The sequence below is a fragment of the Schistocerca americana genome, chromosome 2, assembly GCF_021461395.2.
Source record: "Schistocerca americana isolate TAMUIC-IGC-003095 chromosome 2, iqSchAmer2.1, whole genome shotgun sequence".
NCBI classification, from domain to species: Eukaryota; Metazoa; Arthropoda; class Insecta; order Orthoptera; family Acrididae; genus Schistocerca; species Schistocerca americana.
Window position 1 is genome coordinate 772,913,938 of NC_060120.1, and position 15,481 is coordinate 772,929,418.

The following is a 15,481-nucleotide window of genomic DNA, read 5'->3' on the forward strand; positions in this document are numbered from 1 at the left end:
AACAACGTGTACATTGAGGAATAAACATTGAGGAATAAACATTCTGGTAGAAGAAATGAAACTTTGAATTTGCCGTTGACATGGTAGTTCTACCACATATGGCAAACGACCTGGGAGATCAGCTGGACTAAATAGTGACTTGAATAGAGTTCACGAAGTTAATACAAATAGTAAGGGAAGAGGCTCAGAGTGTAGTCAGGTGGTGGTTAGGGAATGGCATTAGGAAAACACCAAAAGCACAGATAAAGTTTGGTGTTTTGACAGCAAACTCACGATCGTCGAAGTAGGGAAGATAGTAACTGCAGACAGGTAGTCAAAAGAAAGGCGTTTTCTAAAAAAAGAGTCGTTAACATCAGATAAAAATTTTAGTGGTAGAAAGTCTTTTATGAAAGTACGCGGTCCAGTCATATTAATGCGACCACGGCTTATGTTCGACGCCAGCGTCCAATAACCACTCACTGAAGGCAGGTGGCATCACTAGCAGTGGAGTGAATATGTTGTGGGGAAGGCTAACCATAGGTTGCGTCTTATTGGCAGGACGCTTAAGAAAATGTAACAGACCTACTGAGGAGACTGCCTACACTACGGCTGTCCGTCCTCTTTTAGATTACTGCTGCGCTGTGTGGGATCCTTACCAGATAGGACTGACGGAGTACATCGAAAAAGTTCAAAGAAAGGCAGCACGTTTCGTATTATCTCGAAATATGGGAGAGAGTGTCACAGAAATGATACAGGGTTTGGGCTGGGAATCATTAAAAGAAAGGCGTTTTTCGTTGCGACGGAATCTTCTTACGAAATTCCAATCACCAACTTTCTCCTCTGAATACGAAAATATTTTGTTGACACCGACCTACATAGGGAGAAACGATCACCACGATAAAATAAGGGAAATCAGAGCTCGTACGGAAAGATACAGGTTTTCATTCTTTCCGACGCTATACGAGATTGGAATAATAGAAATTGTGAAGGTGGTTCGATGAACCCTCTGCCAGGCACTTAAATGTGGTTTGCAGAGTATCCATGTAGATGTAGATGCAAATGTATATAAAGCGTGGTGGGGAGATGCGGAAAACAGTGCATTCATTATTGTAATGAGGAAATGGAGCGAGTTATCTGACGTCCTAAAGTGTGTGATCTTAAGCTTTTAGGCCAAGGGTGGAAGCACTTCCAAAATGGCTAAGTTTGTAAACTGTTCACATGCCACCATGGTTAAGGTATATCGTGCATGGCAACATGGCACTATCTAAAACCGGCACCGGGGGAACTTGGTACACCACGGGCCATAGATGGTAGTTGTTTATGGGCGAATAGATGTGCAATTGTTGAGCAACTGGCCACCCAGATGAACCAAGTGGCTACCAACAGTGTCTCCTCAACGACCGTTCAGTGAACGTTGCTGTGAATGGGCCTCTGCAGCTGGCACATAGTTGATGCACCCATGCTGACCTCCATTCATTGGCGACGAATGCTGGAATTTGCACGCCAATACAAAAGCTATATGTCCACTGAGTGTCGACAGATATCCTTTCCAGATGACAGAAGGCATCTGGCGTGTACGGTCCGAAATGTCTGAAAGCAAACACCCTCCAACAACCGCCGGAAGGGTCCAGGCCGAAGGAGGGAACATTATGGTCTGTGGAATGTTTTCGTGTTATTCTCTGAGTTATCTCGTCATTCTGAAAGGCAGAATGGATCAACACAAGTATGCATCCATCCTTGGGACCATGTCCATCCCTATCTGCAATTTGTTTCTCCTCGGCACGATGGCATCTGCCAGTAGAACAATGCAGTGCGTCACATACCTCACAATATACGTGCGTGATTTGAAGAGGACCAGGATGACTTCATCATATTTCACTGGCCACCAAACTCGCCGAATTTAAACCCAATTGAGAATCTGTGGGACCACCTCGATCAGGCTGTTCACAGCATGAATCTTCAACGGAAAAACCTAGCGCAGTTGCCCGCGACACTGGGGTAGGCATAGCTCCACATCCCTGTCAGTACTTTCAGAACCTCACTGACACTCTTCCTCCATTTCTTGTACCGGTCTGCGTAACGAAAGATGGTTATTAAGGGTTTTGACAGGTGATCATATTAATGTGAGTGGACAGTGAAGAAACTTTCGAAATGTGGTGCAACAGAAGAATGCTGAAGATTAGATGAGTAGATTGGATAACGACTGAAGAGGTACTGAATCGAACTGAGGTAAAAAGAAATTTATGATTCAACTTGACTAGAAGAAGAGACCAGTTCATGGGACGTATCTTGAGGCGACAAGGTAGAGTCAGTTTGGTAACTGAGGCATGTATGGAGGATAAACATTTTAAAGAGCGACAAAGGCCTAATATAGTAAGTAGATTCAAATGGACGCAAGCTGCAGCTGTCACGCAGAGGTGAAGAGATTTGCACAGAGTAGCTTGGAGAGCTGCGTCAAGTCAAATACTCGTTCACTGTTAGCACCAGTTACTGTGTAGTTTCAAACCGATTGTCACTGGCAAGGCGTGACACGTTTCTGATCTCTGTCAGTTAAGATCATTTCACGATCACTGTTCTTCAGTCGTGTTACATGTCGACGAGTTGAACACCATTCCTTGAAGAAATGGTCGACATCCCGCATTGATAAATCAGTAAATCTGCCTACTACACTCACAATGTAACACGTCCTGTCACGATAACTCATTTCTTCCCACTCTTTCACGTCTCCACATAAATCCATCTTACTGCGTTTCTTTTTTTCAATTCCTCTCCTGTGCCAATCTTTTTACATCCTCAGTTATTTGCAGGATGTATTCAAAACTCTGCCTTACTATACAGTTTTAAATCTCTACAGTTTTCTCTAGTACCGTGCAAGTTATTCCCTGATATCTTAACAGATGTCTTATCATCCTGCCCTTTCTTCCGCATATATTCGTTTCTTCGCGCATTCTGCAGAAAACCTTTTGCTTTCTTATCTTGTCAGTCGCTATAATTTTCAACGTTCTTCTGTAGCATCACGTTTCAAATGCTTCGATTCTCTTCTGTTTCGGTTTTCCCACAGTCCATGTATCACTATCATACCGTTATGTGCTCCAGACGTACATTCTCAGAAATTTCTTCCTCAAATTGAGGTCTATGCTTGATACTAACAGACTTCTCTTGGCCTGGAATCCCCTTTTTGCCAGTGCTAGTCTGTTTTTTATGTCGTCCTTGCTCCATCCATCATAGGTTACTTTGCTGCCTAGATAGCACAACTCCTTAACTTCGTTTATTTCGTGATCTCCAATTCTGATGTTAAATCTGTGGCTGTTCTCATTTCTTCTACTTCTCATTAATGTCGTCTTTCTCTGATTTACTCTAAATCAATAGTCTGTGCTAATTAAACTGTTCATTCCATTCAATACATCCTGTCATTCTTTTTCACTTTTGTCACCGGCAAATCTTATCTTTGATATTCTTTCACACTCAATTTTAATCGCACTCTTGAACCTTTGTTTTATTTCTATCATTGCTTCTCGATGTAGACTTAACAGTAGGGGCGGATGACTACATCCTTGTCTTATACCCTCTTTAATCTGAGCAGTTCTTTCTTGGTCTCATTGTTCCCTCTTGCTTCTTACATATATATATATATATATATATATATATATATATATATATTTTACTCCTATATTTCTCAGAATTTCGAACATTTTGCATTATTTTACATTGTCGAATGCCTTTTCAGGTCGACAGATGCTATGAACACGTCTTGATTTTTCTTTAGTCTTGACTCAATTTTCACCCGAAACGTCAGAACTTCCTCCCTGGTGGCTCTACCTTTCCTACAGCCAAACTGACTATCATCTGACAGGCTCTTAATTTTCTTTTCCATTCTTCTGTGTATTATTCTTGTCAGCAACTTGGATATACAGAGCTGTTAACGATAATTCTCGCACTTGTCGCTTCTTGCAATCTTTGGAATCATGTGGACGAAACTTCCTGGCAGATTAAAACTTTGGAAGGTAGGAGACGAGGTACTGGCAGAAGTAAAGCTGTGAGGACGGGGCGTAAGTCGTGCTTGAGTAGCTCAGTTGGTAGAGCACTTGCCCGCGAAAGGCAAAGGTCCCGAGTTCGAGTCTCGGTCTGGCACACAGTTTTAATCTGCCAGGAAGTTTCGCATCAGCGCACACTCCGCTGCAGAGTGAAAATCTCATTCATGTGGACGAAGTTTTTCTGAAAGTCTGATGATATATCGCCACACTCATACATTCTAAACGACGACATGAATAGTCTTTTGTTGTCAATTCTACCATAGTTTTTAGATATTCTGATAGAACGTTATCTATGCCTTCTGCCTTATTCGATCTTAAGCCTTCCAAAACTCTTCCAAATTCTGACTCTTAATACTGGATCTTCTCCCTCTCCCTCTCCCCTGTCGACTCCTGTTTCTTCCTCTATCACCTCGTCAGACAAGTCTTCCCCCCACAGAAGACTTCAATGCACTCTTTCCAACTATTCTCTCTCTCCTCTGCATTTAACAGTGGAACTTCCATTGCAATCCAAATGTTAACGCCCTTACTTTGACTTTTCTATGTGCTGAGTCAGTCCTTCTGACATCATTTACCTTTTCATGTATTCACATTTTTCACTACCATACATGTCAGTGATGGAGGGTCACATGAACGCTTGATGCCAGTTCTACTCTATCTACAGTGCTCCAAAGCGACCACTGTGCTCTTTGAAGGGAGTGAGTAAAATTCTGTCCTGTGAGTAGTAGACGAGACTCTGCCAGAAAAGACTGGTTGACTAGAAATGTCTTAAATGTAATGTGGAGTGCTAAACGCCCATTATAATCAACTTTTGAACACTAAATCATTCTTGAATGTATGCGTCAGGCTACAAACAATGGTCCCAGAGGCTAGGAAAGGTCACGGAAATCGTAATACGTGTCTTCCTCCCAGCAGGCCTCGACGGTATATGACAGAGCTCGTCCAAGAACCAACAAGCCTACGTGCTTTCCGCTGGCTGCAGGATGATGATTTTTTTTTTTGCGTTTTATACGAAATGGCGCACTGGTATACTGCAACTACCTAACTAAAGGCTCGTTTGAGAGATCTAAACAACGTGTCTTAGCCGTCTACTGCTCCCTCTCTCTGTTTAATCTTGCAGCCTACCGACAAGAAGTCTGTTTAACTCCTGCTTACACAGCTCTTGTTACTGGTTAGTAGCAAATGAGTAGCTACACAATTATTTTGGTAAAGAGTGCTGAGACAACAACTGTTGGTAGGTCTGTGCTTTCTCACTGGCGGCTGTGTGGAATTGCAATGACGAAACACCCAACCCGACGGCTGCCAGTTTGTTTTACCCCTACACGATAAAGACGCACTGACTCCGGTGCCTATTACGAGTCAAAGGTCAATTTTAATTTAGGAAAATACACTCTAACACAAAAAAAAACCACCATGAAGGTGTTATGCAAATTGATATTCGTAGAGGTATCTATGGAATATGCAAAATTGTAAACCTTGGCGGATGAACGATGGCGATGGATGGATGTGTGACTCTGCAGCGCATTTTCACCGTGCAGCTGCCAAGGGTAGTAAATAGAGGATATGTCGATGCTGGGGCATAAAATCTTTACGAATTTTATTTCGTGTAGTCAGTTGGACAGTACCTATGCCTCGCAGGCAGTCGCGTGGACAATATCAGCAGATGTCAGCATCTCAGAAAGGACATGTAGTTGGGCTCAGAGAACCCACTAATCGACTATCTCTTGACATTTGAATAGGACTGATGCCACTATTCGACCATGTTAGCAGGAATGGGTGAAACATGGCCGAAGTCAAAAAGGAAGCGGTCGAACTAAAGACACGACAGAACGTGACGACAGAGCAGTCGCGAGAGTGGCATTCATCCCCCCGGATTCATCATTTCATCGATCCTATGTGCAACTGATGCTTCAGTGACTACAGGGATCATTAATAGGAGGTTCACAGAAAGGAGGGTGAGCTCACGGCGCCCCTCACGACCAATATCATTGACCTCTGTACACCTATACCTCCGCTGTCAGTGGTGTCGGGCACATGCGGCCCGGAATCCCATCGACTGGAATAGAATTGTCTTCAGTGGCCAGACTCGCTTCGAACTGAGCCCCAACGAACAGCGAAGACGTTTGTGGAGACGCCCCGGACAGCAGTGGGAAGCAACCTGACTGTCTCCCGCCATACGGACCGACAACCAGGAGTGATGGTCTGGGGTGCCATGTCTTTTCGTAGCAGGACCTCTTTGGTTGTCCTCCGCGGTACCCTTAGAGCACAGATGTACGTCCACGATATTCTACACCCCGTTTTGTTGTCCTTCATGGCAAACCATCCTGTGCTGACATTTCAGCAGAATAATGTCCCCTCGCACACTGCGAGAGTTTCTACAGTTTGGCCTCGTGCTTGCCAAACCCTACCTCGTCCAGCAACGTCGCTTCGCCGGATCTCTCCCCAGCTGAGAACGTATGGAGCATTACGGGCAGGGCCCTCCAACCAGCCCTGGATTTTGACGATCTAACACACCAATTAGACAATATTTGGCACGTTATTCCTCACGAGGACATCCAACAACCCTATTACTCAATGCCAAGCCGGGTAATTGCCCGGGTAGACTAACGAGTTATTGACTTGCTCAGTTCGTGAAGCGCTTTCTCTTGGATAAATGAACCAACATTTCTGAAATTGAAATTGCTATCATTTGTTTGTAGATATACATCACAAATGTCGATTGCCGTCCCATTCGGGTAATTCGTTCGTGGTGCGTCAACACTGATTAGCAGTCCAACTGTTATTTTCGTACAGATTGTCAACAACAAGCTTAATCATAAATTGTCTTCGCAGCTTTTTGAACAGTCTGTTACGCAGTATAGTGATGTATAATCAGCTAGGTGCGCATCCAGCTGTCTTGATCCAGATCACATTCGTACTTTCTTTAGATATGATGTCGCTCTAAGTACACTCTAAACTTCATGCTGTTACAGGGTGGCGAATGAGTAGATTTTGATAATCACTACTCAGAGTCGTTTTCAGCCATCGATACATATCATAATATATTCCTTCCCTTCGATTCGGCATGGTCGTGCTCCTACGAGGGTGGTTTGAAAATTCTGAAAAAAAAGGAAAAAGATTTGTTTAGAAAAAAACAACTCACCTTACTTCTCGACTTAGTCTCCTCCGAGGGATATACCCTTGAAACAGCGATCATCCTGCTTTTTCATCCCATCTGAAAAAGGTGTTATGTCAAACTCTGCAAAATACTTGTTGAATGCAACTATCATTTCCTCATTTGATGAAAGTTGTTTTCCAGCAAGCAAAACTTTCAAGTTAGGGAACAGGAAGAACTCATTTGAGGCTAAGTCTGGTGAATAGGTGGATGAGGAACGCATTTAAAACCCAGTTCATGCAGTTTCGTCATTTCTATTGCTGATGTGTGGGGTGGTGCATTATCCTGGTGAAAGAGCACCCAACGCAAGTCCCAAACGGTCGAGCTATAAAGAAAGCATAATAAGGTCCGCTTATTTTTCTTCCTTCTCCCAAGTAGTAAATCAGGATGGTTCCTTGGGAATCTCATAAGAAAAGACAGAGACCATCACCTTACCAGCTGACAAAATTGTGTCTCTCTTCTTCGGTGCACTTTCACCTCCCTTTGTCCATTGTTATGACTGCCTACATTCGATAATAAGCGTAGGTGTCACACTCTGCCAAATGGTTTTTGAAAGTCAAGAAGTATTGTATCTCTCTGATTACCATCGAGAAGGGAACGGAAGTTAGTTTCATGTTTCCATATTTCCAGGCGGGTTTTGACAGCGTTCCCCACAAGCGGCCTCTAACAAGTTGCATGTTTATGAAGAAGTGTCTCAGCCGTGCAGCTGTATTTGTGATATCCTGTCAGAAACGTCACAGTTCTTAATAACTGACGTCAACTCATCTAATGAAACCCAAGGGACATCTATTGTTTTCCAAGGAGGTGTCTTAAGCCCCCTATTATTCTTCATCTTCATAATCGGTTTAGGAGACGATTTCACAAACACTCTAACATTGTTATTTGCAAATGATGATGTCATTTGCTGCCTAGTAATGTCATCAGAAGATCAAAACGAATTGAACACTGATTTGTACAAGATATCTGCATTATAAAAAAAAAGTAGCAGTTGATCCTAAACAAACAAAAAATTGAGAGCTCCTCCACATGAGCAGATCTCTGTTACACGTTAAATACCTAGGGATTTTAATTACAAACATCGTAAATTGCAATCAGCACGTAGAAAATCTTTTGTGGAAGGCGATCCAAGACACTGCTGTGATGGCAGAACAATTAGAAGATGCAACAGGTCTACTAAAGAGACTGCCTATATTACACTAGTCCGTCTTCTTTCGGGGTGCTGTTGCGCATATTGGGATCCTTACCCGACAGAATTGGCGGAGGACATTGAAAAAGTTCGAAGACTGCCAGCTCGTTTTGTATTATAGCGAAATAGAGGTCACCGATATGATAAGCGACTATTGGTTGCAGTCGTTAAAACACGTCGTTTTTCGTTCTGGTGAGATCTTTTCATGAAAGTTCAATCCCAGTTTTTTCGTCCGAATGTCAGAGTATTTTAGTAACTCCTACCTACAAAGAAATAAATGACGGTAGTGATAACATAAGAGAAATTAGAGCTCTAATGGAAAGGCTCGGGTGTTAATTTTTCTTACGTGCTATTAGATTGTGGAACGGTCGGGGAATAGTAGGGAAGTGGTACTATGAACCTTCTGACATTCACTTAAATGTGAACTGCAGGATAATGATTAGCTGTAAGAAAAGTGAACTAAGGGTTAAGCTAAGCATGATCGATACGTTCGGAATCCTTGGTGCATCAGTGTCGTAACTTCAAGAACATAAATTTCAGCGGGATGTTAAACGTAAATCTATCACAAAGAGTACCCTGATGCAGTCTATACTACCGTTTAGGCTTTCATTCTGTAACGCATACTTATGACTGTAGCATAGCAAGATATTAGGTTTCCTCTCAGACTTCTTTCAAGACGCGAACCGCGTCGAGTGCTGGAAATTTTGCTACGCTGACCGCGCGCTCGTAATAATTCTTCCAGCTGCAATCTATTTCTCGTTATATTATTAAATTCTATCTCGGCCCTCGGTCGCCAGTGTTGCCATTTAATATGAGTCCCGTAAAGCTAGGACGGTATTATACTAATTAATCGCATGGCCCTCTGCTCTCATCTAGAAGACTGCTGGAGACTCGATCGTGTTTTTAACGAGAGGCAGGGAAATAAACATAGCCTGGTAATTTACGAATAAGTTGAACTCACAGACTCTAAAATATAAACCAACTACGTAAAATAACACAAGATATATTAACAGTTGGAAGTTACTTTGATTGTAACCTCGCAGGACCGAGTGAGGTTTGAACACTGAACGTTTAGATTTCCAGTCTGACTCTTACTCGCTTAGCCATCGACTCAACGCAGTAAAGTGTCGTTATATTTGGAGATTGCAATGGCATAATGGAATATGCGATACACGTCTTTCGTGGGTTTGCAGATAATGAGATACTCGTTCTTCCAGTAGTGTCCACTCTTTAAAATCTACTGCCCCGTACTTGGATTTGCCGTTATAACTAAACGTATGTTACTACACTACTTCGCTGTTCGTTCTAAGGTTTCTTGAAATATTTTTAGTCAACTATTCATTGTACTGAAACTGGAATAGAATTTACGATGACATTACATTAGTTATTTTTTTTAGGCAACGTTGCCGCTTTCGTGAAGACTTCCGTTTTCCTGTGTAATGCACCTAGGTAGTGTTAATCACGCTGTTCAGCTGGCTTTATTGGATATCCCGAATGTTTCAGTACAGTAAAGATATGAGATCCATAGCTTTTACATAACTTTACGGCATGACACATCTGGCCAAGTATATTGAGGGTGACGAGGAGTGGAAGTGGGGTCAAAAGTCTGATTTCACTGAAGCGAAGTCTGAAAAAACTAAAATGGCTCCAGTTGTTTCGAGATAAAGAAACAGAGAAGACGGTAATGATTTCTAATGCATTAACTACGAAAATATCAGCTCATCGCAAGACCCACTATTACGTAGGAAGCAGCATCTAATGAAAGAACAGAATATATGTTATGGCACCAAAAACAAACTATAGCCAATAAAAATTATTCTCATATCACTATGATTTGTCATCCACCTCATGGACAAGAGAATCTTATCATGCTTAAAACAATAGACTCAGTATCCTTGACACTAATCTCGATTTCTGTGTGTCTTAAAAGCAGCTGCATGCTGTAACATTCTACTTGAATCGCTAAAGTGAGTATGGCACAACTGCAGTTACACTGACATCGATAGTAGTAGTAGTAGTAGTAGTAGTAGAGAGTTTTTGGGCGCACGACAGCAAGGTCTTCAGCGCCCGCTCAGTAACATAGTGAGACAGGTTGACATCGATAGATTTGGTTGTAATTTATAACATTAGAAGCCAAGATCGCATTGTGTGAAACAGTTTACTTCATGACCAGTTTCGACAGTAACTAGCTGTCATCCTCAGATCTCTCAGAAATATAATTACACATCAGTGTCGTCGACATACTGAGAACGTGCTTCAGTTACAATAACACAACTCCTCACTGGTTTGTCAAATATATAAAACTTGCTAAATAAAATATCCATAGCTGGTTCTTCAGGAATACAGGACGATTCGGTTGTGATGACTGACTTACATGTACGTATCCCAAGGGCTAGGTTAGGTTGAGAGGTGATAATTCGGTTGTTGTTGGGTGAAGTCAACGAATGTGAATGCCAAATAAAGGTTGTGGCAACAGATTGACCTGTACCGTGACCTAATTATTACGCGCACACTATAGCCGGCCGCGGTGGCCGTGCGGTTCTAGGCGCTTCAGTCCGGAACCGCGAGACTGCTACGGTCGCAGGTTCGAATCCTGTCTCGGGCATGGATGTGTGTGATGTCCTTAGGTTAGTTAGGTTTAAGTAGTTCTAAGTTCTAGTGGACTGATGACCTCAGATGTTAAGTCCCATAGTGCTCACAGCCATTTGAACCGCACACCATATTAGGCGGTCGATTTGGGCCGAATGCTGTTGTACTGTACTCATTATGGTTGCTCGTCATTCGATATGAAGTGGTAGTACAAAATTCTAAGACATTTCCAGGGGCAGATTTGGACTCTGACCACAATCTAGTGGTTATGAACTGTAGATTAAAATTGAAGAAATTGCAAACAGATAGGAAATTAAGGAGGTGGGACCTGGATAAACCGAAAGAACCAAAGGCTGTTGAGGTTTCCAAAGGGAGCATTATGGAACGATTGACAAGAATAAGGGAAATGAATATAGTGGAAGGAGAATGGTAGTTTTGAGAGATAAAATAGTGAAGGCTGCAGAGGATCAGATAGGTAAAAAGACGAGGCCTAGCAGAAATTCTTGGGTAACACAAGAGATATTAAATTTAACTGATGAGAGGAGAAAATATAAAACTGCAGTAAATGAAGCAATCGAAAGGGAATATAAACCTCTAAAAATGACTGATAGGAAATACAAAGCAGGAATGGCTACAGGGCAAATGTAAGGCTTTAGAAGCATATATCGCTAGCGGAAAGATAGACACTGCCTCAAGGAACATTAAAGAGGCGTTTGGAGAACAGACAAGCAGCTGTATGAATATCAAGAGCTCAGATGGAAAACCAGTCTTAGGCAAAGAAGGGAAATCAGAAAGGTATAAGGACTACATAGAGGGTCTATACAAGAGGCGAAGTTGAAAGCAATATTATATAAATGGAAGAGGACGTAGATAAAGATGAGATAGGAGGTAAGATACTGTTTGAAGAATTTGACAGAGCAATAAATGCCGAAGTCGTAACAAGGCTCCGGGAGAAGACAACGTACCGTTATAGCTACCCATAGGCTTAGGGAAGAAATCCATAACAAAAGTCTTCAATCTGGTGTGCAACATGTATAAGACAGACGAAATACCCTCAGAGTTCAGGAAGAATACAATAATTCCTATTCCAAAGAAAGAAGGTGCCGACAGATGTTAATATTATCGAACTGTCAGTTTAATAAGTCATGGTCGCGAAATACTAACACGAATTCCATACAGAAGACTGGAAAAACTATATAAGCCGATCTCGGGGAAGACCGATTTAGATTCCGAGGACATGCAGGAGCACGCGAGGCGATACTGACCCTACTACTTCCCTTAGAAGCTGGGTTAAGGAATGGCAAACATACGTTTACAGCATTTGTAGACTTTGAGAAATCTTTTGACAATGTTGACTGGAACACTCTCTTTGAAATTCTGAGGGTGGTAGGGATAAAATACAGGGAGCGAAAGGCTATTTACAATTTGTACAGAAACCAGACGGCAGTTGTAAGAGTCGAATGGCATGAAAGAGAAGCATTGGTTGAGTAGGAAGTGAGACAGCAAAGGACTTGGGAGAGCAATTTAACTGAATGGACAGTGTCTTGAAAGGAGGATATAAGATGAACATCAACAAAAGTAAAAATAGGATAATGGTATGTAGTCGAAATAAATAACCAGGTGGTGCTGAAGGAATTTGGTCAGAAAACGAGACACTTAAAATAGCAGATGAGTTTTGCTACTTGGGCTGCGAAATAACTGAGGATGACCGAAGCAGAGAGGATATAAAATGTGGACTGGCGATGGCAAGGAAAGCGTTTCTGAGGAAGAGAAATTTGTTAACTCCGAATGTAGATTTAAGTGTCAGTAAGTCTTTTTCCGAAAGTATTTGTATAGAGCGTAGCTGTGGATGGAGATGAAATATGGACGATAAACAGTTTAGACAAGAAGTGAACAGGAACTTTTGAAATGTGGTGCTACAGAAGAATGATGACGAATGGCTCGGTAGAACATGTAACTAATGAGAAATACTGAATACAACTGGGGAGCAAAGAAATTTGTGGTGCAATCTGAATAGAAGAAGGGATCGGTTGATAGAAAACATTCCGAGACATCAAGGGATCACCAATTTAGTACTGGATGGAAGTGAGGGGGGGGGGGGGGGGGGGAGGGAATCGTAGAGGGAGACCAAGAGATGAATACAGTAAGCAGATTCAGAAAGATGTAAACTGTAGTAGTTAGCCGCAAATGAAGAGGCTTCATAGGGTACAGTAACATGGAGAGGTGCATCAAATAAGCCTTTTGACTGAAGACCGAAATGACTACAATAACAGTAGTAAAAAATACCACACCCACTTCGCGTGTCTGTAACACAGATGGACAGAAGTAATAGTAGCTATCGCATTAGAAAAAGTTCTAACGAGAAGCCATTTTTGCCAGTGATGATACGCAATGCATTGCTTCATTGGCGAATTCCCACGTTGTTTCAGCAAATCAGAAAGCTACCCTAAGGAATAATGCATAATTTCAGGTTATAGGAATCATTTTGATAGTATCACGGAATGTGTCCTCACTCACCAACACGGATCAGCATCTTGCAGTCTCATAGAACTAAAAAGAAATAATGGATTACATGGTCTTCTAAAGTAGATGCCGTCACCATCGATAAATAATTTCCTACAGTCATTCTCCGACCATTCTGATCTCACAATGACAATACCGTACTCACAGTACTGATGTCGATATTTCATTCACTGTGCATGTTAGTACCAGCCGGAATCGTTAGTCACCCTTCCGTACACATTCTGAATTCTGACACCTTTTTACTTCTTGCACTTTTTAAATAGATTCGTACTATCAAGCACCACTTCTCTGATTATAGTGTAGAGTTATAGAATACTAGTAAAATCTATAGTTTATAGCAGAAGAAATGCACTTTGTAGATTCACTGCTGGAACGGTAATCTCATCCTTCTCAATGCATCGTTTAGTGAACTCAGTAGGCATTGCATAAATAGTTACACTGTCGTAGAAGAATGTGCATAAGATTTACATCTCGTCAACGCCGACGAGACAATGTTTATGCTCATAAACTAGGAGACAGAAATGAGTTTTTTTTTTTTCATCTTTATCCACCTCGCATGTCAGATAAAAGTTGCTAGAAGCTCTTAGATACTGATAGTACGCAGTAAATTGAGAATTCAGAAGAACCAGGCCCAGCCGAGTACGCTATTGCGGTGAGTATATCAGTAGAAGATACCGGTGCCCCACTGCTGTGCATTTCTCACCTTTCCGAAGACAAGATTGCTATTTACTCTGGAGCTGGACATGTCTATCGTAATCTAACCAGATGCCGCATCTCGGTTGTGTGGAAGATCGACTTAAGAGGTGGTTGCACCGTTCCGCATCTTTAACTAATGCGCACAATACCGCTCATCATCTTTTGAACTGCATGTATTTTTTTGTCTATGCGTAGCACTATGCAACGACGATGAGATTTTCACATTTTTCTAGTTATTTAGAATAAATAACCAATGACACTGACACAATATTTTTGAGCTTCATGTTTCGTCTATTACCTGGCCGTCAGCTGTTTTATATGTTTGCTTTATGTTTTAGATCTTTTGTTGCAGATCATACCAACTACCATACATTTTTGAGAGCTTTGGCTGCTGATTTCGTATAAAATTTCTTAGTACAAATCACTGTAAATACTACTTTTAATTTACATCGCAGATTCAACTAGTGCAAAGTAATATTTGCATGAACAAAAAATAGTTGTTTCAACTGACGTAGACGTATAATTACCACATTTAAAAATAGGAACTACTACATAATCATAGGGTTTGATTTGAAAGTTGCCATACTAATATGACACAAATTATCCGCCATTTCGTAATTCTCCCCTTTCACAGTCAACATATTAACGTATTCCAACAGATCTGCTCTGCTTACGTCGAATAGATTACTTATGGGATAGAGAAATTACATTAACGCTATACATCTGTAAGTAGACGAGTGTCGGAAACTAGAATACAGTAAAGCAGATTTCTCAAAATTTTGTATCGTTTTTAACTATATTTTCCATGTAAGGCTTCATTTAGATAGGCTCAAAGAATTCCATACGTGGTTACAGGTTTTCTCGGGAAACTGTAACATGCTCTATTCTATGGCCTATCACAAGTAACTAAATCATAGGAGATACTGTGCCATCGTGAACGTTGCAAGATCACAAAATTACCTCAAAACTAGAAGATTGACTCCCATAAAGGAGCACTTTCGTCAGTAGCCTTAGATTTAATGGTGCTAGTAAGATCAACTGCCACAGGAAAATATTTGAGGTGTGTTAAGATTTGATCTCTCATTTACGTCAACCTACGTATAGAGTAAATATAAAATACCGAAAGTCACATGGCTAAACAAATATTAACTCCCTTGTTGCGTTACGTAATACTACATGCTCTGAACAACTAACAAATGAGCACGCCTTGGTCACGTCAAAGACTCATGACATCGTACGAAGAGCACTTCTGGTTCCACGAATTCATATACTTCATCTAAGTGACTGTGTGTGCTGGAAATGGGAGAAACTTCTGACTTAAAC

At 41.5% G+C, this 15,481-nt stretch overlaps 1 protein-coding gene across 5 annotated transcripts in view; it reads left to right on the forward strand.

Annotated features, from left to right (window-relative positions):
* The window catches only part of LOC124595158 (sodium bicarbonate cotransporter 3), a 976,895-nt gene that overhangs the window by 717,888 nt on the left and 243,526 nt on the right, over positions 1-15,481 (forward strand). The window lies entirely within an intron of this gene.